At 34.6% G+C, this 27,895-nt stretch overlaps 1 long non-coding RNA gene across 1 annotated transcript in view; it reads right to left on the bottom strand.

The window, feature by feature from the left end:
- LOC129038929 (uncharacterized) overlaps window positions 1–27,895 on the bottom strand; it is a 71,233-nt gene that overhangs the window by 32,824 nt on the left and 10,514 nt on the right. Inside the window, exons 2-5 of the long non-coding RNA XR_008503254.2 lie at window positions 24,544–24,674; window positions 20,720–20,813; window positions 7,079–7,130; window positions 3,271–3,315 (exon numbers count right to left, since the gene is read on the bottom strand). This is a non-coding gene — a long non-coding RNA (uncharacterized LOC129038929). The remainder of the gene's footprint in view (window positions 1–3,270; window positions 3,316–7,078; window positions 7,131–20,719; window positions 20,814–24,543; window positions 24,675–27,895) is intronic.

Here is a 27,895-nt window from a genome sequence, read left to right as displayed (position 1 = left end):
GTTGAAAAATGTTAATTTTTTTAAAAAATTTATTACCTAATGTTGTTCTGTAAAAATATTTTCCTCACCACTTGGGATTCACCGTATCTCCTCGTTACACAAAGTAAATGTCTGGTTTCCATTTAATTATCAATTTTTAGAGTAAGAAATTGGTGTTGTAACTACTTTTGACTTGTTATATTAATTTGGTTTTATTATTCTTGCCTTTTTTTTTTTTTTTTTTAGAAAATCATGGCTTTCTTTGTCTTATTCTTTGAGGGACAGGGTCTCACTCTATTGCACAGGCTAGAGGGCAGATCATAGCTCACTGCAGCATTGAACCCCTGAACTCAAGCAGTCCTTCCACCTGAGGTTCCTGAAGAGCTCGTGACTTTTTATTTCTTCATCCTTTCCTTCTCTCTCTCTCTCCCTCCATTCTGTCCTTTTATTCACTTGATTCTTTTTTTTTTGACTTTTAAGTTCAGGGGTACATGTGCAGGTTTGTTACATAGGTAAACTTGTCATGGAGGTGAATTTCAGAGATTATTTCATCACCCAGGTATTAAGCCTACTAACCATTAGTGATTTTTCCTGATCTTCTCCCTCCTCCCACCCTCCACCCTCTAATAGGCCTCAGTGTGTGTTGTTCCCGTCTATGTGTCCATGTGTTCTCATCATTTAGCTACCATTTATAAGTGAAGACACGCAGTATTTGATTTTCTGTTCCTATGTTTGTTTGCTATGGATAACAGAATCCAGCTCCATCCATGTCCCTGCAAAAGACATGATCTCATTCTTTTTTATGGTTGCATAGTGTTCCTTGGTGTATATGTACCATATTTTCTTTATTCAGTCTATCATTGATGGGCATTTAGGTTGATTCCATTTATTTGCTTTTGTGAATATTGCTGCAATGAACATACATGTGCATGTGTCTTTATAGAATAATAGAATTATTTATATTCCTTTATATTCCTTTAAATATATACCCAGTAATAGAATTGTTGAGTCAAATAGTATTTCTGACTTTAGGTCTTTGGGAAATCACCACACTGTCTTCCACAATGGTTGAACTAATTTACACTCCCACCAACATTGTATAAGTGTTTTTATTTTCCTCCACGACCTCACCATCATCTGTTTATTTTTTCTTTTTACTTCTTAATGGTAGCCATTCTGACTGTTGTGAAATGTTATCCAATTGTGGCTCTGGTTTGCCTTTCTCTAATAATCAGTGATATTGAGCATTTTTTCATATGAGTTGGCTATATGTATATCTTCTTTTGAAAAATGTCTGTTCATGTCTTTTGTCCACATTTTGGGGTTTTTTTTTCTTGTAAATTTGAGTTCCTCGTAGATGCTGAATATTAGACCTTTGTCAGATGCATAGTTTGCAAAAATTTTCTCCCATTTTATAGGCTGTCTGTTTGCTAAGTTGATACTTTCTTTTGTTTTGCAGAAGCTCTTTAGTTTAATTAGATCACATCTGTCAATTTTTGCTTTTGTTGAAATTGCTTTTGGCATTTTCCTCATGAATCCTTTGCCTGCACCTATGTCCTTAAAGGTATTGCTTTCCAGAGTTTTCATAGTTTGTGGTTTTACGTTTAAGTCTTCAATCCATCTTGAGTTAATTTTTGTATATGGTGTAAGGAAGGGATCCAGTTTCAATCTTCTGCATATGACTAGCCGGTTATCCCAGCACCAATTATTGAATAGGGAATTCTTTCCCCATTGTTTGTTCTTGTCAGGTTTGTTGAAGATCAGATAGTTGTAGGTGTGTGGTCTTATTTCTGGGTTCTCTATTCTGTTTCATTGGTCTATGTGTCTGTTTTTGTACCAGTACTATGTTGTTTTGGTTACTGCAGTCCTGTAGTATAGTTTGAAGTTGAGTAGTGTGATGCCTCCAGCATTATTCATTTTACTTAGGATTGCTTCAGGCTCTTTTTTGTCCCATATGAATTTTAAAATAGTTTTTTCTAGTTCTGTGAAGAATGTCAGTGGTAGCATAATAGAAATAACATTGAATCTATAAATTCCTTTGGGCAATACAGCCATTTGAATGATATTGATTCTCCTGTCAAACTAAAATCTTGTATCCTTTGACCAGTATCTTTCATCTCAATCTTCCACCTTCCCCCAATCCCTGGTAACCACCATGACACTCTCTGCTTCTGTAAGTTCAAAGTTTTTAGATTCCATGTATTAATGAGGCCATACATTACTATCCTAGCTTATTTTGCTTAGCATAATGTTCTTCATGTTTATCCATGCTGTTGCAAATGGCAGGATTTTCTTTTTTAAGGCTAAATAATGTGCCATTTTTGTGTTTATGTGTATACATATGGAAATGTATACCATATTTTCTTTTTACATTCATTGATTGATGGACACTAATATTAATTCCATATCTTGGCTGTTGGTAAACAATTTCATAATTAACATGGGAGTGTAGTTACTCTTTGACATATTTTATAAATATTATGAGTTCATATGAAAGTATCCAAATTAAATTAGTTATTACAAGTTGTTAGTTAATTTTCTTGAACTTATATTTGTATCTCTTTTCAATTACATTTAAACTTTAATTCCTAACAATATTAATATAATTACTTGTTTGCTTTATCCTATATTTATACAATTATTTGAAATTGTATTATCAACATAAATATAAACAGTAACCTAATAAGTAAGTGTAAGATTATTTTGCAGATTATTAAATGTACTATGTTACTAATATCAGAATTTGTTTGATAAAAATCTGCCTCATGCAAGTGAGCGCAGAAAAACAATCTGCAGAGAGAACAAATAAAAAGACAATTTAAAAGAGAAGTGAAGATGTGAGACCATGTATCCCTAGATATCACAGAGAATATCCTTGGCTCATTTTTGTTTGATGTCTTTCTAAGTCTTTGTTTCTGGATACACTGAGACCTATTGCTTGATTCATCTTTGGTTATTATGACATATATTTTAACATATTAAATATTTTAAGAATAAATATTTAATAATAAAAATGTTAATATTCCACCATGACCATACTTTCTTTTTTTTTTTTTTTCTTTGCATGTTGTTTGTTTGTTTCTTGGAAGTAATTAATACCTTGATAAATAAAAAAATTCATTTAAAAGTTGATAAATCTAATAACTGGGGCTATGACGAAACTAGCACAAAGGCTCACAACTAGGATAAATGAGTACTAGGTTTGTTTAACACTATACTGATATTATCCTTTAAAATATTAGACATTTCCTATTTTCCCACATGATCCAAGAACTTATTTTCAAGGCTTACCTTGGCTTTTTGGTTTGAAGTAAGTTCATTACCAGAATTTTCTTCCTGCAAAAGATTTGACCATTGAGAATATATCTTATGAGCAGAGGAGAATATTTTGGAAACTATACAATTGTGAAAAACTATAGCTCAAAGCATTTGGCCTCTTATAGTTAATCCAAATAATTAAGAACTAAATATGCAAGAATCACTACAGGCGTGAGCATCAAAATAGGTCTGTTTCTAATGATACCAACTTAGCAGCAGGAGTCATTGGAAAATAACCAGAAATTTTTTGCTCTTTACTGTTTTCAGAAGAGTAGAACTCTCTCAGCATTAAGTTTTTCATGTCAGCCAAAGTGAAAAGAAGGAAGAACCAAAGCTTTCCTATATTTGCTTTACTTTATGCCTATCTCATATGAGAATTTTAGCAAAGTTTTCTCTCTGGATTATAAAAACAGAAATCTGGTTGTGCTAGATAAGTGAGACTCTGTATAAGAATATGTATAATTACAGCAAAAATTAATTAGTTGGTGATTTATAAATTTTATGTGCAGTTTGTATAGAATTTTTATGGTAATCATGACATTAATATTTTAGGAGTCAAATAATCCACATAACACAAATCTATTTTCAGTAACTTTTAGTACCTCACGTGTTAACTTCTAATTGTTAATTTTACCTCAGTGCCCTACTAGGACTATTTCCTCATTTGTATGCAGTTTTATAAAGTTTTTGGAATATTTTAGACTTGTATTTGAAGAAGTATTTTTTAGAATATTTTAAAATATACATTGCTGAAAAGCAATTTAAAAGTACATGATAAATGATATCTTTAAAACAAGTTTCAAGTTTTGATAGAAGCAAGTAGTTAGCGGCCAAAAAGTGACTTTCTTTCTATGACAATTCCAGAATTATATGTAAAGCCATGGACAATAATATTAGCTGTTACCTGCACAAAATGTGCCTTATTTTCCAAGTCAATCATTTATCTTTTATGGATCAATTTGTAACTTCATTCAATAAATTTTTTCCTTACTTTCAAACTGCTTACCTTACATTACCTTCTAGCAAATTGTGAAAATATTGTTCAGTCTTAGGGCAGATAGATTTAGAATTAGTGTATCCTCATAATGTAATATTTTACTATTAAAATATTATATTAGTACCATATAGATCAACTTTTTAAATAATTAAATGAATGTTTTAACAGTAAAGAGTATATAAAACATAATCATATGATTGATATGAGATCGATTATTTTTAAAAGGAAACTACCATTTCATTGATAGAAAGAAGCAAATTGTGTAGAGTCATTTTAGGATTAAGCACCTGCAATATATTCTGATATCCAAGAACAGAACTAGGCTGAAGCTAAAATGAAGCCTTGTGTGATCATTTTCAGCATTATAATTTTCTGCAAAATTTGAGTGATTTGCAAAACTGTGATAGATTTCCCTGAATAGGATGGTGGCAAAGGCTTTGTAGATTCAAAAATAGTTTTGCTGAGGCAATGAGAAGTAATACTATCAGATGAGAAGTTGATTTACCAAGCTAAAAAAAAAAAAAAAAAAAAAAAAAGCTGAGAAAAATTTTGCCTCTAAACATTGCAAAGTCTTACTTCCCTTATTTTTGTATAATTATTTTTCATTTTGCTCTTAATATTTCTCTACTGAGGAAAAATATAACTGTATTTGCAATTCAATAATTAAAGTTGTCATTAAACAATAAAAATTTTATAAATGTAGTTATCAAAAGTGAGTTTACATTTCTGGAATGATTTGACAATATTTCTAAACTAAAATATATAAATGTTGTCATTTAGCTCTCGCTTATAAGCAAGAACATGCAGTATTTGGTTTACTGTTCTTGTGTTAGTTTGTTCATGATAATGGCCTCCAGCTTAATACCTGAATGATGAAAAATTCTGTAAAACAAATCACCATGACACAAGTTCACCTATGCAGCAAACCTGCACATGTGCCCCTGAACTTAAAATAAAAAATAAAAAAAAAAAACGAAATTAAGAAAAATATTTTTGGATTCTGGGCTTTTGAATATTTAACACAGGACAATATCTCATAAGCATGTTTTCACCTTCTCTGAAGTAATATTACCCTCTGTTTTTGCTAATGCTTGAAAAAGTTACTTCAAAGGTACTTCATGTAAAGTTTTAATATTTATACTTGTTTTTGACAGGATGATAAGGCTCCTATCATAAGAATATCAGCTACTTCATCATGGCCAGAATCAGAAGTCCCAAGTACAGGCAAATCATAACTTTCTTCAAAAGTTTATAGCTTAAACAATTTCTAACTTTTTTATGATTGTAATATCTCATTTGAAAACTTTGAGTTCTGATATATTTTTATTTTTCCTACAATTCTTAGAAACTGTTGAAGGGAGCACAAGCTTCCCAAATGAACTAGAATTTCCATAAACAATAAAGACTCTGAGCAAAACTTATTCCTTGACTCATTTAACTGTAGACCCAGTTGAAGCTTTCAGTCAATTATGGTTTTAATTTAAAGTAATAAAAATAACGTCTTCCTAAAAATTAAATTGAGGCAACTAAATATTTTGTGTCAGTTCTAGAATCCTCATGAGATGTCATAATACTTGGTCACTGACAATAGACACTGAATTTACATGTAAAACTTAGAGGCAAAAGGCTTCATATCCCATTATGTGTTCCCTCAGTCATGAAACTGAGACTTTTTAGAAACTGCAGTATGGAGATTTCATGCTTATTAAGGAAGGCCAAAGTGTGATGATCCAATGAAATGTGACCAGTTTGGAGGGAAAGAGTCACCCTTTACAAATGGTGAAGGATTTAATAATTTATTTAAAATTTAGGAACATAAGGAATGTTAACAAGAATTCTACAATACATATTCAGCAGGTAAACTGCTTATAGTTGGGTGCCAGGAAATAGATTATTTTTTATGTGGCAGGAATTTGTTGTTTCAAACTAAGTGCTGGAGAGAGACGAGGTCACAAATGCACTTTTTTTTTTTTTTTTTTTTCCCAGTTTAGGCCATAGGTTTTTCTTGCTTGAATCCTTAAACAATTCAAGGATTCAGCAATTTGGCTGTGGTTTAGGTTCTTAATTTCTTGCCAAACTTCCTGTTGTTCAGAACAGGCAAAAATACATCTATTTTGATTGTAATTATGCCAAGCATCTTTAACAGCCTATACACAAGACGTAAAGAAAAAGTGAAAGGAAGATGCTGACTTAATTCAGTTGAAGACTTAATTAGGAACTCAATTCTATCAGACATTTAATATTGTATTTTATTCTCATTTTTTTCTAATAGAAAATAATGGCATGGCAATTGTGTATCATTATGAATAGCTATTTATGGAACCGGTTCTTGCGTCTACACTTAATTACATTTTGTTTGGAGGTTAACATTATATTACAACTGTAGCTTTTATTTCAATCTATTCTTATAGTTTTTCTTTCTCATTAGGACTTAGATTGCTGGTTTGTAGGATCTCTTGCTTGTGATTTTCTCTATTTCTCTTTTCTATTTCTAGGCCTATTCTCTAGTGCATTATTCTTGATGACTTTAAAGTTATTTACGGTTAGAAGAAAAGAAATAATTCATTTTTGCCGTATGCTGAAGTCTTGATAAACAATGTATTTATATGCTAAATAAAAATATGCTGTATATTTTGTGATTCCTAATGAATACATTTGATTTTTGTTTAGCTTGTCTTCTGTCTTTACCCTGCTATCTACCTATTCTGCTACAGGATCATAATTCCTAAAGCCTACCCGCCTCAAGTCACACAAATATACATTGAAATAATCATGGATATTCACCATAAACATGGAATTGTTCAGTATGTTTCATCGCTTCATGTTTCTTCCTATACTGCAAAATAATTTAGAGTCATTCCTTTATTTACAAATATCATAGAACTAATGCATTTTATGTAACCAATAATAAGTCTCAAGAAAGATGAGACTAGATTCATGCTTCCGTTAACATCCTTACTTGACAGCAGCATGATTTCTGTAACGTCTAACACTATACCTGACCTAATTGTTTCCACTATTTAGTAATCCCTTGCTAAGTACTTTACAAAGTTACTCTAAATTATACTGGATGAGACTATTTAAATGAATAAATCACATAGTTGCATTTTATTATTATTTTATATTACCTAGAAATGAAGTCAATATTATACTTCATAAATTGAAACCATGTCTTGCTAACATGTTACGATATTCCAACCAACAAATAGGTTCTTATTTTTATTCATGGGATTCTGTAACCAATAACTGGCTGGTAAAGAATATGTCGAAATCAATCAAGTTGTAGATACACACTCAATGGATGGATAAGGAGAGGCACTAGGTCTGCTCATAAAATTGCACTTTCCACCTGACAATAGAAGCTATTTTTTCATTAGAGTTCCAAATATCTCAGTGTTTGGGGAAGTCTCCAGGTAATATATGCAGTGAAGAACATTACTAGGCACTGGGAAACAATAGGCTTCCATCAATCAACATATATTTGAATATGAACAGCTTTTAGGGAAGCTTTGGGTATTTTTTCTTTCACTGACATTGATGTTAATTAAGTATCATAATTTAATGAACCCTCAAGAAGATTGACATTTGTACAATTAATCTTCACCTGGCACACAAACCTGATCCTCTGAATCAGAATTTCAGACAACGGGTACTGCCGCTGTGCACATACAATTCTGACACCGACTTGGCTTCTAAGTCTCCCATTATATTCCTAAGCATGGCAGCATAAAATAAATGAAGGTAGACAAGGCTTCAGACACAATCTTGCTTTACTCACTTGAGATGAGTATATAGAATGAGTAGGGACACCATCAACTCTGCTAAGGTTTACTAAAAATCCAAGGCAGCCATGGTGGGATAACAAAATAATAATTTATAAAATGTCTTCCATTATATTTGCATATGTTTTTACATGCATTCTCATTTATTCTAGATTCTGGTTGAAGTATTTGCTTTCATCTGCTGAAATTTATCGAGTAATTTCCCACTGGAGGACTCATTACCTCTGAATTTTTATTCCGCCTTTGTTTGGGGGATAAAATGCTCAGCTTTCTTAAAATAGTCACTGGCCAGATAATAGACTCACAATGAATGGCTTACTCCAGTATTTTTCAGCTTCTAGGGTGACGCACTGATGGGTTTTTTATAACAATTTGTTGAAGTGTAACTAGCATTTGTTTACTTATGGAATGGAATGGAGTAGACTAAAGTAGACCAGAATAGAATAGAACAGAATAGAGTGAATTGCACAGAGTAAAGCTAAGTGTTTTTCAGTTATATATATGTGTGTGTATCTGCATTAGATTGTAATGCAACATGTATTTTTGCATGTATTTATCATTGTGGATTGCCAGGTTTAAAATGTTTGAAAGTCATTTGCTTTTTCTAATCAGGACTCACTCCAGGAGACAAGGTATTACAGCCAAACTGCGTGACTGATATGTAAGTGAGAGAAGTGAAATGGATAATGAGAAGACAACTCCAGTGCCTACAATGATGAAATTGTAACATGGCCCCAGTTTTTAACCTCTCCCCTTAAATTGCAGATAAGATCTATGGATATGATGAGATTACTCCTGAAATTAGGTTACTTTTTTTTTTTTGAGACGGAGTCTCGCTCTTTCTCCCAGGCTGGAGTGCAGTGGCGCGATTTCGGCTCACTGCAAGCTCCGCCTCCTGGATTCACACCATTCTCCTGCCTCAGCCTCCCGAGTAGCTGGGACTACAGGCGCCCGCCATCACGCCCAGCTAATTTTTTTGTATTTTTAGTAGAGACGGGGTTTCACCGTGTTAGCCAGGATGGTCTCGATCTCCTGACCTCGTGATCCGCCCGTCTCGGCCTCCCAAAGTGCTGGGATTACAGGCATGACCCACCGCTCCCGGCCGAGATTAGGTTACTTTATAATGCAAAGATGAATGGATTTTGCAGATATAATTAAGGTTTCTATTGAGTTGTATTTGTGTTAATCAAAAGAAAGATTATCCTAGGTGGGTCTGACATAATGACATGAGCCCTTTAAAAAAGGATCAGAAGTAAAAGAGAAGAAGCAGTAGTAGATTTGCTTTCCTTGGCCTTTGAATATCAAATTGCCATGTGGAGAGGGTCATGTGGCAGGGAATAGTGGGTGAGTTCTAGAAATCAAGAGCTTGTATCCTGCTACTACAAGGAAATGAATTGTAGCAACAACCAAGGAGCTGAAAGGGGAATTTTAACTTCAGATAAGATTGCAGTCTCCAGCTGACACCTTGATGTCAGCCTTGTGAGACACAGAACAGAGGAAGCAGTTAAGGTGTGGTCAAACTTCAGGGGGAAAAAAAAATCCTGAGGTAATACATGAGTACCAAGTTACTAAATTTATGAAAATTTGCTATACAGCAATAGAAAACAAATATAGTTGTCTGTCTAGATTCTAGAAGTATGGCATCCCTTTTCTTTGTCACAAAGCCCTAATTGATCACTACTGGGAGAGACAACGTTTGTTTTTACTATCCAATTGAGTTTCTGCAGCCAGATCTATAATTAGCACAGTTCCCTTCACACTAGTGCATGTCAAATGAGTGTCTTTCCCCTCCTGGCTTTTCATTATATACCCTAATCCTTGGGGTGGGGGTAGGGGGGAGGGATAGCATTAGGAAATATACCTAATGCTAAATGACGAGTTAATGGGTGCAGCACACCAGCATGGCACATGTATACATAGGTAACTAACCTGCACATTGTGCGCATGTACCCTAAAACTTAAAGTATAATTAAAAAAAAAAAAAAGAAAAAAAAAGAAAAGCACAGGGAAAAATACACCTGGGTAAGAAGGAGCTTTTGGAATATAATCCTCACATATTTGTAAAGTAGATAATATTAACCTGCTTTGCAGTAAGAAAGCTAGAATTCAGAGGGGTTCAGGGAATTTTTTTTTTTTTTTTTTTTTGAAAACACAGCTACTATAGCTAAGTCTTAGAGTCTCTCTAAAATTATTATTTTCTCATTCAATTTCTCTCTTTTTTTTTTCTTTTTGAGACAGAGTCTTACTCTGTCGACAGCCCAAGCTGGCTTGCAGTTGCTTGATCTCGATTCACTGCAACCTCCGCCTCTTGGGTTCAAGCAATTCTTCTGCCTCAGCCTCCCGAGTAGCTGGGATTACAGGCGTGCACCATCATGCCCGGCTAATTTTTGTATTTTTAATAGAGATGGGGTTTCACCATGTTGGCCAGGCTGGTTTTGAACTCCTGACCTCATGATCTGCCTGCCTCAGCCTCCCCAAGTGCTGGGATTACAGGCGTGAGCCACCGCACTCAGCTCAATTTCTCGAAGCAATAAGAAATTTAATTTGTTCACTGTAAAGCAGAGTTCAAAGTAAGATTAGTTGTGTGATTTTAGCAAAGTTACCTAACCTAGCTGAACCTCTATCTTCACATTTCCATATTTGGCACGCACGTGTGTGTGTGTGTGCGCGTGCCTGGATGGTGGGGGGAGAGAGAAGGACAGTGGTATTTAGCTACACTTTAGAGTTGGAAATTAATGAGATGACTACTGAATACATATTTTAAAATTACTTTAATCACTGTCAAATTCTGTAAGCTCTCTTTATTATGTAACAAAACAGTTTATAATTTAATTTCAAAGTTAAAATGGACTAATATCCCCCAGCAATTCAGTAAAACCTTTGCAATGCAATTTTTCACTAACTGAAAATTTAGGATGATTTAAATAGAATGAGATCTGAAATTAAAGAGGGAAAAAAGAATAAGCTATGCATACTAATAGAGAAAAGAAGATATCTAGAAGAAATTTAACATATTTAAAAACATATTTTATTGTAATAAGATATTATTTACTATAAATTATCCTTAGGTAGGTTAAAAGATCTATACCTAGTAAATTTTTATTAAATATTGTCACAAATATTTGTGTACCTAACTTTACAAACACCAAAAGCTATTGCAACAAAAGCCAAAATTGACAAATGGGATCTAATTAAACTCAAGAGCTTCTGCACAGCAAAAGAAACTACCATCAGAGTGAACAGGCAACCTACAAAATGGGAGAAAATTTTCGCAACCTACTCATCTGACAAAAGGCTAATATCCAGAATCTACAATGAACTCAAACAAACTTACAAGAAAAAAACAAACTCCATCAAAAAGTGGGTGAAGGACATGAACAGACACTTCTCAAAAGAAGACATTTATGCAGCCGAAAAACACATGAAAAAATGCTCACCATCACTGGCCATCAGAGAAATGCAAATCAAAACCACAATGAGATACCACCTCACACCAGTTAGAATGGCAATCATTAAAAAATCAGGAAACAACAGGTGCTGGATAGGATGTGGAGAAAAATAGGAACACTTTTACACTGTTGGTGGGACTGTAAACTAGTTCAACCATTGTGGAAGTCAGTGTGGCGATTCCTCAGAGATCTAGAACTAGAAATACCATTTGACCCAGCCATCCCATTACTGGGTATATACCCAAAGGACTGTAAATCATGCTACTATAAAGACACATGCACACGTATGTTTATTGCGGCATTATTCACAATAGCAAAGACTTGGAACCAACCCAAATATCCAACAGTGATAGACTGGATTAAGAAAATGTGGCACATATACACCATGGAATACTATGCAGCCATCAAAAATGATGAGTTCATGTCCTTTGTAGGGACATGGATGAAATTGGGAATCATCATTCTCAGTAAACTATCGCAAGAACAAAAAACCACACACCGCATATTCTCACTCATAGGTGGGAAGTGAACAATGAGAACACATGGACACAGGAAGGGGAACATCACACTTCGGGGACTGTTGTGGGGTGGGGGGAGGGGGGAGGGATAGCGTTGGGAGATATACCTAAAGTATAGTAATAATAAATTTAAAAAAAAAAAGGAAAAAAACAAACAAACAAAAAGAGTAACTCTTTATGTTATTTGAATTTGTCTAATTGAATTTCCTTCCTATAATTTATTTGCCACTTTAATGAGTTTTTTTGTCCAAAGCTTAAAAGTTATAAATCAAAATTATCTGAATATGTTAAAACATTAAAATGTCTAAGAAAGTTTTGTAAAAATAAAATCTAAATCTAATTTCTAAATGATTTTTACCCTTTCCCCCCGAAAGAATCAGTTCTCATGGCTTAAAATTGTATACAAAAAGCATCATCTGACAAACAGTATTTAAAACGGGAAACAATCCATGATTATGGATCTCAGTAGAAGTTAATTGTGCACTCACAGCACACATCTGCACTAGATAGAAGATAACCCTTTCATTAGTACAATAGAATAAGAAGGTGCCTGCTTTTGCAAATCCAAATTAATGACATTCTGGTGTCTCTGTATATGTACATTTATGGTTTGCATGTCTTCACTTATCAGGGATCATGGTGACAATGACTACATGACTAATATTCCCTTTTACATTGGTCAGAATTTATTTTTTGCCAAAATTTATTACAGTACCTGATATATGGGAAAAGATTTTTTAAAACACTGAATGGAAGGTGTTTTTGTTGATTTTTAAAAATAATTTGTTATACCTAATATTGATATTTACATTTAATTATCACAGCATCTACTTCCAAGGGTTTTTCCAAATTCTTCTACCTTCTTTTGGATAGAAAGAAAGAAAATATTTTTGTACAGCTGTGCAATGTGCTTTGGTTTTAAACTAAGTGTTACTACAAGAGTGAAAAAGTTAAAATTTTATAAAGTTTATAAAGAAAGGAAGTTACAGTACACTAAGATTAATATATAATTGAAGAAAGAAATTTCTTTATAAATTTAGTGTAGCCAAAGTTTGCAATATTTATAAAGTCTACAAAGTGTACATTAATGTCCTGGACCTTCACATTCACTTACCACTCACTCACTCAATGACTCACTAGAATAACTTCTAGGCCTGCAAGCTTTCTTTACTCATCGTAAGTACCCTACACAAGTGTAATATGTTAAAAGACCTTAATACTGTATTTTTACTGTAACTTTTTAATGTCTGTACATAATTGCACATAATTGTACACAATTTCTTACCATTGTGTTAAATTGGCCATAAAATTCAGTACAGTAACATGCTGTACAGTTTTATAGCCTAGGAACAATAGGCTACACCATATAGGCTGGGTGTGTACTAGGTTGTACCATCTAGTTTGTGTAAGTACATGCTGTGATGTTCTGCAATGACTAAATCATATAATGACACATTTCTCAGAGCATATTCCTGTCATTAAATGACATATACTTATTTTACGTCTTGTCTGGCAATTTTGGCTATTCTTTTCAGAGTGAAATCTCTGAGTTATGATTACTAAATAACCAGGTGATAATACACTGTTTTTCCAGATGAAGAGCAGCTTGGTAGAAGAGTATATTAATTAACATTTGCCACAAAACCTTGGTAAATTTTACAGCAATAATTCTCAAATGTTTTGGTCATAGAACCACTTTTTCCCTTAAAAACTAGATCCCAAAGAGCTTTTATTTCTGTAGGAGATATATATATATATATATATATATATATTCCTTATTAGAAAATATATTGAATTAGTTTTAAAATATTCTTATAAATAACATAAACTCATTACATGTTAAAATCAATATGTGTTTTATTAAAATGTATTGTTTAGAATATTAATAAGAGTAGCATCATTTTTCATTTTTGTAAATCTCTGCATTGCCTCACTTATTAGAAAATAGCTAGATTTTCATACCTGCTTCTACATTCGGTCTGTTGCAATATGTTATTTGGTTGAACTATACGAAGAAATTCTGATCTCACATAGACATGGAATGGGACAAAGATGACCTTACAGACCCCTGAAGGGTCTCAGAGACATGTAACTCTATTCCTTTCATTGCTTTCATTTTCACTTATCTTTTTTGACCACTTTACACTGATTACCCTTGGACTTTCTTTCCTTTTTTCCTTTAACGCCTTACATATTTTATTTCATTTTCCTTTCCTTTTGTACTGTTCCTTACCTTATTATCTTTTTAATTACTCCTTCCCTTGCTGACCTCTAGCTCCCTTCTCCACTTTTCCTTCCTCCCCTTGAAACCCTTTCTACCCTGTTCTCTTCAAGTGATACACAAAACTGAAGTGTCTTTCTAAAAACGGAATTATCTTGAGAAATATTGGAAAGATACGGTATTTTTTGTATCTCCCTAAATTTTTTTCTTTAAAGAGCACTATCCAGTAATACAGACCAAACCAAAAAAAAAAAAAAAAAAAAAAAGATGGTGAAGGGGATAATGTTTCATTATCCACTTTCCATTAAACTGGGGCTGGATGTAGAAAAGAGTTGAAAGAAAAGAGATTTAGGATGTATTCTGGAAGGAGATGTCAATCCAAACATCTCATCTCATGACTCTTCTTCCAAAATACATCCTAAATCTTTTTTTTTTTTTTTGTCAATCAACTCCTCTTTTCTACATCTAATGCCAGTTTAATCAATGATTTCCCCTTTTTTTGTGGTATTACAGCAGTCTACTAATTGGTTGTCCTACTCTTCACTTGCCCGATCACACTACCACCACCACATTAATTCTCATTCAGTGGCCAATGTGATTGTCATAGATGCTCTTGGTGATCCACTTTGATGTCCTTTTCCAGCTGGGGCACTCATTGCCCAGCTGTTGTGTCAGATGATAATAACTCACAAATGACCATGGTCTTCTTTGGAGTATTGACTTACAGCAAATGCAAGTTCCAATGAAACTTTTCGATAAATTTCAACTTCTTCATTATTACCTACAAAATACTGCCTTAACAGGTTCCTGACCACCAGCTGACTTTGTTTCCTATCAGCAAGCTAGGAAAGGTCCTTACCTAGGGCATTTGCTCTTCAGTCCAGAATGCTCTTCCCCTAATATTTGTAGAGCCAGTTGGTCACGTTCAGGTTTCAGCTCCAATATAAACTTCTAATAGTGGGGACTTTTTCACCACTCTGTCCAAATGTACCTTCTATCTTCCCTTTCTCAGTAACTCTGTTAAGTTACTACAGATGTTTTATATTTTTCAGATAATTAATTACCATAAAAAATTATATATGTATTTGTTTATTTTTATTACATCTCCTTACCCATATTAGACTTTATATTAGTACAAATAAACTTTTGTTGGCTTAATCTTTTGAAATTATATTTTTCACATCTGCAGGCATGTATTATCTAGACTGAAAATAGAACATCAATAGTATGTATCCTTTGCTTCATAAAGTTCATAATCTAGTAAAAGAGAAAGTAAAGCTGTACAAGTGTATTAGCTGTCTATTGCTGCAAAGCCAATTACCGCAAATTCAATAGCATAAAACAATAAACATTTATTATCTCACAGTGTCTGAGGGTCAGGAATCTAGGTGTCTTAGCTGGGATCACTGACAAAGTTTCAGCCACATATTGGCTGGAGCTATAGTTATTATCTCAAGGTTCAATGGGGAGAAGTGAATATGAATATCATTCATTTCCAAGATAACTGATATTGGTGGGTTTCAGTTCCTCATGATGTGGGCCTCTCCAAAGTTTGCCTGAGCAGCCACAATATTGGTTTCCCCAGAGTGAGTAATTCAGGGAAGACAGGAAGAAAAAGAGAGTGAGAAGAGCAAGAAAGAAATAAAATTCTGGGAGGAAACCTCAGATTTTTATAACCTAATCTTGCAAGTGAAATCTTATTACTTCTGCCATATGCTATTCAATAGAAAAGAATAACTAAGTCTAGTCCTCACTCAAAAGGAGATGAATTAAGCTGTGTATTTTGCAATGAGGAGTATCAAAGAATTTAGAGATGTATCTTTTAAATGACTATAATAAGTTAGCAAGGTTACATTGAAAAATTCCAATAATATAGGCAGAGCATTCTAAGAATTTATAAATATATAAGAACAAGTTAAATTAAAGTGATGAGTAAAGGTTTAAATGAAAAAATGGTTATTGCTGCCTTTTGATAAATGAATATTTGATAAAAATCACTTTAGGTAGAAGAAACAAAGAAACTACAGAATTTGATTGAGGAATAGAAAATAGCTTGATCAGGGCAAAATTTTATGTGAGAGAGGAGGATTGGTGGTCTGTTGCTGAAGGAAGAAAGCCACCTATTCCTGTTCTTGATTTACAGATGGCCAGAAAATAATAAAAGAAAATAAAAAAATCTTTGCAAATGCTTATGGCTTAATCAGCATAGCCCCGCTCTTAGAGAAAGTGAAGCAGCAGCAGCTGTGTGAGATGTGATTCAGGATTCCATCCAGTTGCCTGCTTCCCAGCATCCTTACAACTTGCATAGTGCTAGACGTACATGTATCCTTCCCTCCAGCAAGAAAATGTCTCAATTTTTCAATCGGAGCTTGCACTCCATCTGAGATTGTGCCCTATTAAATTTCAATGAATAACTCATTTTATTGACCAATACATCTCAGAAGCATGATAAATACTTTTATGGCCCCTTTTATTGTGCAAGTGCTTTATCAATGTGAATATTTGGATTTGCTTTTTCAACTGAGAGTATGCTAATACATAAAACCAGGCAAATGCGTTACTCAGATAGACAGCTAAATCCTGGGTTGGGGTAGAAGTAAAGTAAAGGAATTAGCTAATAATTTTCAAACTGATCGATTAAGTCAAAAGCTCAAACTATCCACCAGATTGAAGCTTTGTTTAAACCTTATTAATTACAAACTTGGAGGACAAAAGAAGACTGACCACAAAAGTTTAGAATTCTCAAAGTGGGCTTAAATTCTTTCATTTATCTTGGGAGGGAGCAAAGATATTACTTTTATCAAAGTTTATACAAGAGTAACCCTAATGGTGAAGTTAAACTCCTGAGACATTTTATAGCACATAAATCTCCAATATGTGACATGTTTTCTGATGCCTCACCAAAGGCAAACATATTATAAGATGCAACTGATACACTACTTCCAAACAGAAGCCAGGGAACTGCCAACACTTGTAATGGCCAAACATAAAAACGATTAGGTCATCATATCAGATTGTTTACCTGTTTGTGTAATACTGTTGGAAAATATGTTCTGACAGTCTCAAAAACAATATAATTTTTTGAGAATTGAGAATGACATAACCTTTTTATGATTTTACAAGTGTTATAAAATACAGGATCTATCTAGAGGGTAATTTCACCTTGATTTTCAATTAACTTAACCAAACAGGGTAAATACCATTAGTCACAATAACTTTTACAACCTCAGTCATTATCCATCAAACTACTTTGTGGATCATTTCTGTTTTTATAGTTGGAATAAATAAGCATGGCATAAAACACATCAAGTCTTTTCGTCCTGCAGTAGCTAAACTTGTCTATCTCCTATGCACATTTCAAGCTATGAAGAGTTTTTTGTATATTCTACATCCTTTAAAAAAATGATGGGCAAATGTTTAACACAGTAAACTAAACAGTGTGGAAATGGACAAAATGTGTGCTTATATTTAATAAAAATTAAGGGAAGTGTTTATTTAGAAAATATACACTTTTAGTATTAATCAAGAATGTGCTGCAGCACACTATCAATTTCTTTCTTTCTTTTTTTTTTTCAGACGAAGTTTCACTCTCGTCACACAGGCTGGAGTGCATGATCTCCACTCACTGCAACCTCTGACTCCTGGGTTCAAGTGATTCTCCTACCTCAGCCTACCAAGTAGTTGGGATTACAGGCATGTGTCACCATGCCCAGCTAATTTTTTCTTTTTTTTTTTTTTTTGGATTTTTAGTAGAGATGGGGTTTCAGCATGTTGGCCAGGCTGTTCTCGAACTCCTGACCTCATGTGATCAGCCTTCAGCCTTCCAAAGTGCTAGGATTACAGGCCTGAGCCACCATAGCCAGCCCATACTATAAATTTCTTTTTCTTTTTGATTTTTTAAGACGGAGTTTCACTCTGTCACCCATGCTGGAGTGCAATGGCGTGATCTCGGCTCACTGAAACTTCCACCTCCCAGGTTCCAGCAACTCTCCTGCCTCAGTCTCCCAGGTAGCTGAGATTACAGTGGCCCACCACCACGCCCAGCTAATTTTTGTAGTTTTTAGTAGAGACGGGGTTTCACCATGTTGGACAGGCTGCTCTCAAACTACTAAACACAGGTAGTCCTCCCGCCTCAGCCAACCAAAGTGCTGGGATTACAGGCGTGAGCCACCCCACCCGACCCACACTATCAGTTTCTAATGCTAATTGGGCACAGTCAGTTTCTAAAGGTTACTTATCAATCCTTAATAAGAAATACATACATTCTAAGGAGACAGCATTTTCTCACACTCGTAAGATAAATTACTGTTAGGTTTATTTGTGTTCCTTGTCCTCACTCACTCACACGTTTGAGCCAGTAGCTCTCATCATTAACTTCCGGGAAGGAATAATTAACCCAATGCTTTAACGCCATCACAGGGGTCTCAATATCCTGTATTTCTCTTCTCAGTCTCACCCTGTGTTTTTTCTCCCTGTTTTGTTTTCCTTCTTTAACAAATTACCCACCATTTTTAACAGCACTGCTTCTGAAATCAGTCAACTCTACTTAAATGGTTCAAACAATTGGATGCAAAAGTACAGTTTAAAATCCTCAGGAAGAACAATATCCAATAAGGAGTGTGGAAAATTTCATAAGACAGTCAGTGGTGGAAGGCTTAAAATATAGTTCCCTAAACATCTTTCATATAGACTAGCTCTTCTTTTCTCAAAATTGCTCATTTCTCAAATACTCCATCTTTCTCATAATTCCTTTAAAATGTAGTGTGTGTGTGTGTGTGTGTGTATATATATATAGTGTCAGTATCTGAAATGAAGAAATTACGTTGTGATATCTTACCTTTAATTTTCTATTATTGTTTCGACATGTAGAGTATATATCTTATCTCATTTAGAAATACACACAACCCTATGAAAGATCTTTCGGTAGCCCCATCTTATTCCTGGGGAACGTAAAGTTACAGACATTTTTTAAGCCATCTCAAGCCTTTTAGGCATTCAGCGCCACAATGGAACTCAGCCCCCTGTCTCTTCATCTGAAGTTCAGTATTCCTAAGGTGATACCTACTGGAATCCACGTATTTCTCCATAATCTGAAAAGCAAAGTTTTCTGCTCATCTCAAATATATATATATTTTTGTGACTAGTGCTATGGACTGAATTGGGTCCCCCCAAGACTCGACTCATATGTTGAAGTCCTAATGCACAATGTGATGGTATTTGGAGATGGAGGCAATGAGAGGTAATTAGGGCTACATGTGGTTATGAGGGTGGGGCCCTCATGATGGAATTATTGGTGTTATAAGAAGAAGAAGAAGAAGAGCAGAAATTGCTTTCTCTCCATCATATTATGACACAGGATGAAGACGGCTGTCTACAAGCTAGAAAGAAGACTTCTACCAGAAGTTGTATTGAGTGGCACCTTGAATTTAGACTTTCCAGTTTCCAAATTTGAGAAATAAATGTCTGCTCTAAAGTCACCAGTCTATGATTTTTTTAATAGAAGCCCAAGCTAATACAAACAGTTATACAATTCTCATCTTCATAAATTCATTAACTTAGAAATATGACCTTTTTGGGCCCCATATTTTTCTATTGCTGAAATTTTTAAACAATTTTATTAGACTAATTAATGCTAATGATGTTTATCTGTCTCTCAGGTTGATTCCCTTTTATTGATGGAATATTCACTTTTTCCTTTCTTCTTCGTGGCTTCTCAGAAGGGCTTAATAATGACTGATTTAATCAGAATGTTTGCAGAAGCAAGTAAATTACGTTGGGTCACTAGGTAGTCAGTTTAAATGAAATTCATAGATACAGAAGAATCACAAAAAATAAAATTAGTTAATATACTAATTTAGTTAGGAAAGTTATTCCAATTCCAGAAACTTCAGTAGAAGTCACCATCCAGAAAACTCACTATCCTTTGCAGGAGATCAAATAAATGGTGTTTTAGTTAAAAAGCAAAGGAAGGTTCAGAACTATGGAAAAGTTTCAAATAAAAACTAAATACATTATGTTATATCTAATTTCTCACTATCATTATTAATATTCAATCATTGTCTTATAATCTGTTTGAATTATTGTCTCTTTTTAAGAAGAACTTGCTCATATTCGTAGAACAATGGGCACCTCTCACAGGTTGGTTTACCTGAAGCAAACACTGAGGTGATATTTGGGATTCATGATAGGATTAAACATATCAGATAAAATGTTTAGAATATTTTAATGTTAAAATATTCAAAGGATCACTTAAACTGAATATAGCCATTGGAAAATACAAAATATTTGTTTTTCCTTCCTTCTTTTTAATAGATGGAAATCTTTAATCTGAAATTCTTCTTTGAGAGGAGATTAATTAGTAAAATTCTAGTCCCCTCTCTCTTAGCTCATTCTGCCCATGGGAGGTGCAGTGATTTAAGAAATTTATAAATTTGAGAAAGAATAGCTGGACATACCCGGCTTCATTCTGGCCTTCTTCTTCCTCTGGGAAGCTGACCAAAGAGAATATAAGTTCTACCCTGCTCTTCCCGGGCAGGCTTCTATATGTTTCTGTTTGTGGACAAAGGGTAAACACCAGTGTAATTTTAGTGCTTGCCGCAAATAAAAGCATAAAAGCCACATACTAAACTGGCCTCTCTTCAAAATAAAAGAGATATTTGATATTCACCTTTGCTCTTGGTGTAATTTCTCACTATTTCATTATCTAAACATGAAAGTGGGTGTTCTGAGAGTTTTCCTCAGGAACTCCCAATAGCTATAAAAAATACACAGAACACAATCTTAATTTGTCTCGTAACAGTGAGTTCAAATTACTTTTCATATGAGTAAAAGAAAAAGGAAAATTAACAAGTAAATTAGAAGAGAATAATTCTGCTTTCACTTCAAGGTAATCAAAATTCTTATAAACAGTATCACTATCTGATAGTAACACAACACAATAAATAATGTAAAAAACTGAAGTTTTTATCTACTATGCCAAATATGATTCCTCTGATTTCTTTTTGTTTGTTTAAGAAAGTATTTTAAAAAGTTAAATTGACCAAATGGGCTGCTTATACTGGCATTGTATAATCAGAGTCAGAAATGTTGAATAAACAAATCAATGAAATGGAGCTGTATATTAAAAACAACAAGCAGGGTTTGTCCTAAATGTTTGCCCCATAGCCAGGTTTACTTTGAGCCAGCATATAAAAGATTTTGTGATTAGGCCCCAAAACACAAAAATACCAATTAATTATGATGATTAGATATGTCTTCATTAGTAGTCTATAAATAAATCATGCAAAGCATTATGCAGTCAGCTATCCTGGAAAAATATTCTTCTAAAGGGCTGTGAAAACAGCTTAATTAATTATAAATGCTTTGAAACTTAGCCATTATATTTTGAAATGTTAAAGCATACATACATACACATGTTATATATGTTTGGAGGTATTTGTCAATCTGTTTCAGTGTTGCTTAATGCTACTAAGCACTAAAATGCTTCCCAGAATCAAGATGAAAGTGTGCTAAAAATCTGTATTTATTGTTAAAAGTAAAAGTGTTATTTAGAACACTTATATTTCCAATTCCTCTCATGTTATCAGATGACAGAGTGTTTTTCTTTGATATTTAACTTCTATGCTTCCAGAAATGCTTTGTAAATGTTCTCCTCTCTTCCCATCCCATTCCCTCCCTGCTCTCAGAATACATTCCTCATGTATTCAAAAAGATTTCTTCCTGAAAACGTTCCATTATTAAAAATATTTCAATTATGCTTATAATTAACTCGTTTTTTGAAGCTGTATTCCATTCACTCTATCAGATCTTCTGCCCTCCACTGCTCCCTGGTAGACCCACAGGACAATGATCTCTATGAACTGCATCAAGTGTTTCCCTTGCCCTGCAGTTTCTAGTTGAGCTTGGCTAATGGATATCCCTGGCAGGAGATCAGAGGTAGGTAGGAAAATTTAGTTTCCTCGCTCCTTTTCTGCAGGTTGATTGTATACCTCTGCCAAAGGTCACAGCTCTTGACAGGTGACGCTTGCTACACAAATCGCTCTACGGGTTTTAGTCCTTTCAGATATAAGGGTGATAACAGGTCTCTCCACTATAACTGGCCCTGGGGTATAGAAATCTCTTTTGATTTCTCTATACCCTGTTCCAGCTTTTGTAGATCATCATTTTATTAATTTCATCTCAAATTATCCAATTTGAGTACATAATCTGTTCTATGCAATACCCTGACATGATTAATTTTGTAAATAAACAATACAAAAATAGAGTAAAACATGAACATCCTCATTACATCTTTTGATTTTGAATACTGAAAATACAATTCCAATTGGCCTAAGCACCTGGATTGTTCTAGTTCTCTGAGTCAATATATCACATGCAGGAGAATGCACTTTTCTGGCTACTTGTGGTTTAAACGGGCCAGAACAGTTCAGGGTACCATCAAGCATGCTTTTGCATATACTACTCTAGAATGATTGTGTATCAGTTAGGGTCCATCCAGAAGACAAAATCAAGTCAGTTATTTTAACAGAAATGGTTTTTTATAAATAATTGTTAATTAGGTACTAAAGACTTAAAATGGCAAAAAGAAAAATAATTGCATTGTTATGGAAGGAGTTTCTATAGGCTGCAGCTACCCTACTAGGACCAGGTATGCAAACACAATCTTGGAGGAAGATCTGTGCAGAGCTGAAACTCAGACCTCAGATAAAGTGTGCTGCTTCACCCATGCCTGTGTCTCTTTGCTTGAGGGAAATATCTTATGGGACTAGGACCCAGGCCTCTGAAGAGGAATGCTGATTGACAGCATCAGGGGCTGCTGTTTTTGCAGGAGCACATTGAGAAGAATTCTGCAAATGTTGAAGAACTGCAAAGTCAATTAAACATTCTACAGAGACAAACTGCTGCTACCCGCAGGAAGAGGTGAGATGAGGCTAAGGTGATGCTCAATGACAGGAAGCAAACAGGAAGCCAGCACCAAACAAACAAGATGGAGCAAGTCTCTTTTCCCTCTTCCATCCTTACAGCTCCCTCTAGTGCTTTCTACTAGCCAAGGCTAAGAGGAAGGCAGCTGGCAAAGCACACATGAAGCTTGCAGATTTCCAGTCCAGCTTCACAGAGCAGAGTGTAGAAGAAACAGCGTGAGCTGAGAGGCAATAACTTTGTAACTGTGTAAGGTAACAACCAGAGGTCAACTATACTCATTGATTAGAAACACAGTTGCAGGATTCCTACTTTATCAAACCTTATATGAGCCTAGATTTTCTTAACCACAGGAAAGTTTTAGTCCTTTCGACTTTCTACTTGGGAAGTTAATATGACAAAGAAAACAATTATAACAAAATATGAGAAGTGCCATGACAGGAGCTATAATATGAAGCTTTTAGAATGGCATTTCAATTACCAATGTAGGGTCCAGGGAGAGCATTTTATTGGAGGTAATGTTGAAGTTGGATTTGAATCCTGAAAAGATTCAATAGACAGGAGCCTACTGAGTAGATACTAGAATTAACTCAAAAGCTTGATAACTGTATTTGGGAAAACAGGAAGGTCAAACATCAGAAAATACAGGTAATTTCCACTGGAGGAATTTCCTGGTTAGAACACAGGAACCACTCACTCTGTTGTTCCTGAATACCACTGAACTAGACCTACTGTCACTGGGCACAGCTGCCATGAACACAGCGATGGTCAATAATTTTTCACAGGCCTTTTTAAATTTTGTATTACTTCCTGAAAATTCATAGTGGGCCATCCAGTAGGTTGAACCTAGTCAGTTGCCCTGCTCTAGGTGCCAGGGGAAAGAAAGAAGCATGTATGACCTTCTTAGTCTGACCTTAAATTCTGGATTCCTCCAAGATTTACATAGTAAGGATTTTTTTTTTTTTTTTGACAGAGTCTTGCTCTGTCACCCAGACTGGAGTGGAATGGAGTAGCTGGGACTACAGATGCATGCTACCATGCCCGGCTAATTTTTGTATTTTTAGTAGAGACAGGGTTTCACCATGTTGGTCAGGATCTTTTCAAACTCCTGACCTCATGATCCATCCGCCTCGGCCTCCCAAAGTACTGAGATTACAGGCGTGAGCCACCACGCCCAGCCCATAGTATGGATTTTAATCCCAAATAAGGTAAACATGTGCATGATAAGTTCACAACATTCCCACTAGCAATTATCTCTTTGGCAACCCAGAATTCATATAAAATCTTTTGCCCATTCTAATCAAAAAAACTTCCTGTCTTGTACTATGAAACTCCCTCTCATAGCAAAAATCCAGTTTACCAGTGTCCCAAAAGGAGACAGTTTTAACCCTCTTCAGTTATAGCATCTGGCTCCAACACTAGAATCCTTGGATAATCTCCATATTGAACCAAGATCTCCTAGACCCAGTCTTGGTCTTGCCATAGTACTGACTGAAAGAAAGGAGAAGTAGATTTATGTAAATCTTTCATTCCTAGGGGTTCTGAACTCTTGCCAGTTTTATATGTATAGCTCAGTCTTTTACAAATAAATATGGTCACATAAAAATTCCCCGTGGGACCAACTGGGGACCCACCCTTCCTGATGTATTATGTATCATCAATTATCTTTCCTCTTGACTTTCAATATCAATTACCCTATACAACACACTAACCCACTTTATTGTTTGTTGACTCAGGTCATGAGATTCTGAATTGGCCAGCTGGCAATGTTTACTCCCATGCAACCATTACTGAATACCCTGGTGTAACATTTCTCCCTTGAATATTACTAGTTTCTAAACCAGTATTCCCATTATTTCAGAGATAGGAATAAAGATATTGTGAATAACTAATTAGGTTTAATTGGAAGATGTACTAATTTCCATTCTATTGTATACTGACTGTGAAATAAATAGCAATATATATGTTTCAAATGTTTCAAATCATAGGTAGTATCCTATGACATGATACCTAACTTATTCTTCAATAAAGTATATAAGACTAAAGAAACCTAAGGGCATTATCCCATTTTCCTGCTTTGTTCATAGGAAATTGAGTTCCTTGCTTGGAAGAAATTATGAGAAATATAATGACATTGAATTAAGCATTCAGTTGTGTAAGGTATAACGATGCTGACTTGAGGCACTACCTGAATTCTTCACGACAAAAGCAGTAAAACAATCATCAACTGATTCCAAACAAACACTTGTCCAAACAATTATCCTATAGTATTATAGGTTTGTATTTATGACTTTTGGTAAAATATCTTGGTATACTGCTAAAGAGAATCCTGTGTTGTTGTGCTTGTGAGTAGCCACTATCTTTTCAACCATGGCCACTTTGTTCATTAAATTCTAAAGTTGCTACAGAAGGAGGATGACCTACATTGGGAGATTAGGTTATCTTGTCCATCTAAATATTATGAGCTGTTTGGCTAGAAATGTCCTTTGGATTAATATGTAGCATGAATATTCTTTATGTTCTGAGCCCATTTTAAAAAATTCTTCCATGCTGCTCTTCCCCAATCCCCTACCCCCACCAAAAAAATATCTGTCATTAGTCCCCCAGGTCAGTTCCTTTGAGATCCTTTATCTAGTTTCTAGGCAAGCTGGCAGCCATTTGCCATAAATTCTGGTAAGTTGATATTTAAGGCATTTTGAAACTATTATCAAAGCACAAAAGAAAATTTGACTTCTTGTGGCATTATTTTGCCCATGAGCTCCACAAGTCATCCAGTAGGTTTTAGAGAGAAAATCCTCCCAACTGGCAAAATAGATTAATGTGTTTAATGCTTGTGTCTAAGCATCTCCTAAAGATCTTAGCATTTCCATTTTCCTAGGGCATCCTTACCTTGGTAAGTCACGATGGGTGTCTTTAAGAAGAGGTACAAGGAATTTTCATAGTGTATTCTTCAGTGTCAATGGGATATCAATGGGAGTTAGTGTTCAGGGTGCCAAAATATCTTTCCCTACCAATTCTCTAATTTTTACATAAGAGACGAGGAAAAGCTCTGAATTCAACTGATAGTCTAATTTTACTATCTCTAATACCACATTTTGTTTTTTGCCAGCTCAGTCCCTGCAGCAACAAAAGATAAGAGATTCTTTTATCTTGATCCTAGAAACTCCATGGATTTCAGTCTGTGCTATGAGCCTAGAATTCAAGGATTTTAACTTGTCATTCTGTTTCTTTAAGCTGTCCACTGATGTTCAAAACAGCTGCCCCTTCTCTAAGTCCATAAATTCCTCACGTACACCCCACTATTCTGTGGTGGGGGCAACTCAATTCCCAAAGCCATCTCTGCAATGAGCACTTGATGCCAGGTGACTACAGACAACAATTTAATTAGCTTTTTCACTATTACTGAATTCCTGTCTTGGCATTTAAGCAAGATTTTGACTGGTTTCTGCTCCAGCTATGCCAGATGAACAATTAATAGTTTCCACATTTCCTTGAAAGTATCTGATGCACCCCATTCCCAGGTAACAATTTCTCTCTCAGTTAGAAATTTTGGATGTGAGCAGAAAAAGCAGTTCTAGCTAATAAAAGGATAGCTCACAGAATTAGCTGGCATGATGGGGTACCTGCTAAGAAAATGGGCAGAAAACAACAGAAGCTTTGTAGAGGGAACCACAGCCAAGAGTATGATGAAGAAATACGCTTGTTTGGATGCCCGAGAGGTACTACCAGTGCCATCAACAAGATCTGTTGCTGGATACTACCACTGCTACATACAGCAGAAAATAATAAATGGTGGATCCAAAAGACACAAATCAAAACACAGATCATTATTATGCATGAGAAAGAATGCAAGAATGCAAAACAAACAGGAGAGAAACAGAAGTTCATCTCTTGGTGATATACAGAAATATAACAGAAGAAATCATTATTTGAGATTTAAATGGGGAGGGGTTTTGAGAGGCATTTGGTTAACGTGCCATCATCACCCAATACCTTCCATTATGGCCAATAATCACCTGGATGGTTTTGAAAATATCACTTTTTCTTTACTATAACTGGTTCAATGTTTGTACAATAAAGATAATAATATCTCTACCAAATGATACACCTTGAGGAAAAATTGGTGTGTATATATATATATCTATATATCTATCTATATATGTGATATATAGATAGATATATAGATACATATATCACATGGAATACTGCCCAGCACATAGTATATACTTTATAGGTGTTAGTTAACTATTTGTGGTTCTGTTGAAGTAATAGCAACATTAGAATCACTTCAAGTTTGAGGAAAACATAATTAAAAATGTATGAGTACAAAGAGAAGGAGCATTTGTGCAACTGTTACTGTAATCACTTTTTAAACTGTTACTGTAACAACTTGGTCAACTAAGTATCTACCACTTTTTATCTTATCCTAAACAAATTAAGCAATAATCATTGCAAAAATGTTTTTCTCAAAGCTGAAACACTTGTCTTCGGATTAAAGTTTCTTTATAAAAAGTACTTAATATCCTGAGAATAGAAAGAAAATTTAGCTAAGCATATCTAATAAGAACCAAAACACAATATATGTGCTGATAAAACATTAATGGAGATTCCATTAAAATGAGAAATAAGACAGAGATGCCACTGTGGCTACTGCTTCTGCTTCTAGTTAATTTGATTATACGAACTAATACATATAGGATATGTGAGAATGA

The sequence above is a fragment of the Pongo pygmaeus genome, chromosome 5 (assembly GCF_028885625.2).
Source record: "Pongo pygmaeus isolate AG05252 chromosome 5, NHGRI_mPonPyg2-v2.0_pri, whole genome shotgun sequence".
NCBI lineage: Eukaryota > Metazoa > Chordata > Mammalia > Primates > Hominidae > Pongo > Pongo pygmaeus.
The sequence above is the reverse complement of the archived record's forward strand: the minus strand, read 5'-3'. Positions and strand labels throughout refer to the sequence as shown.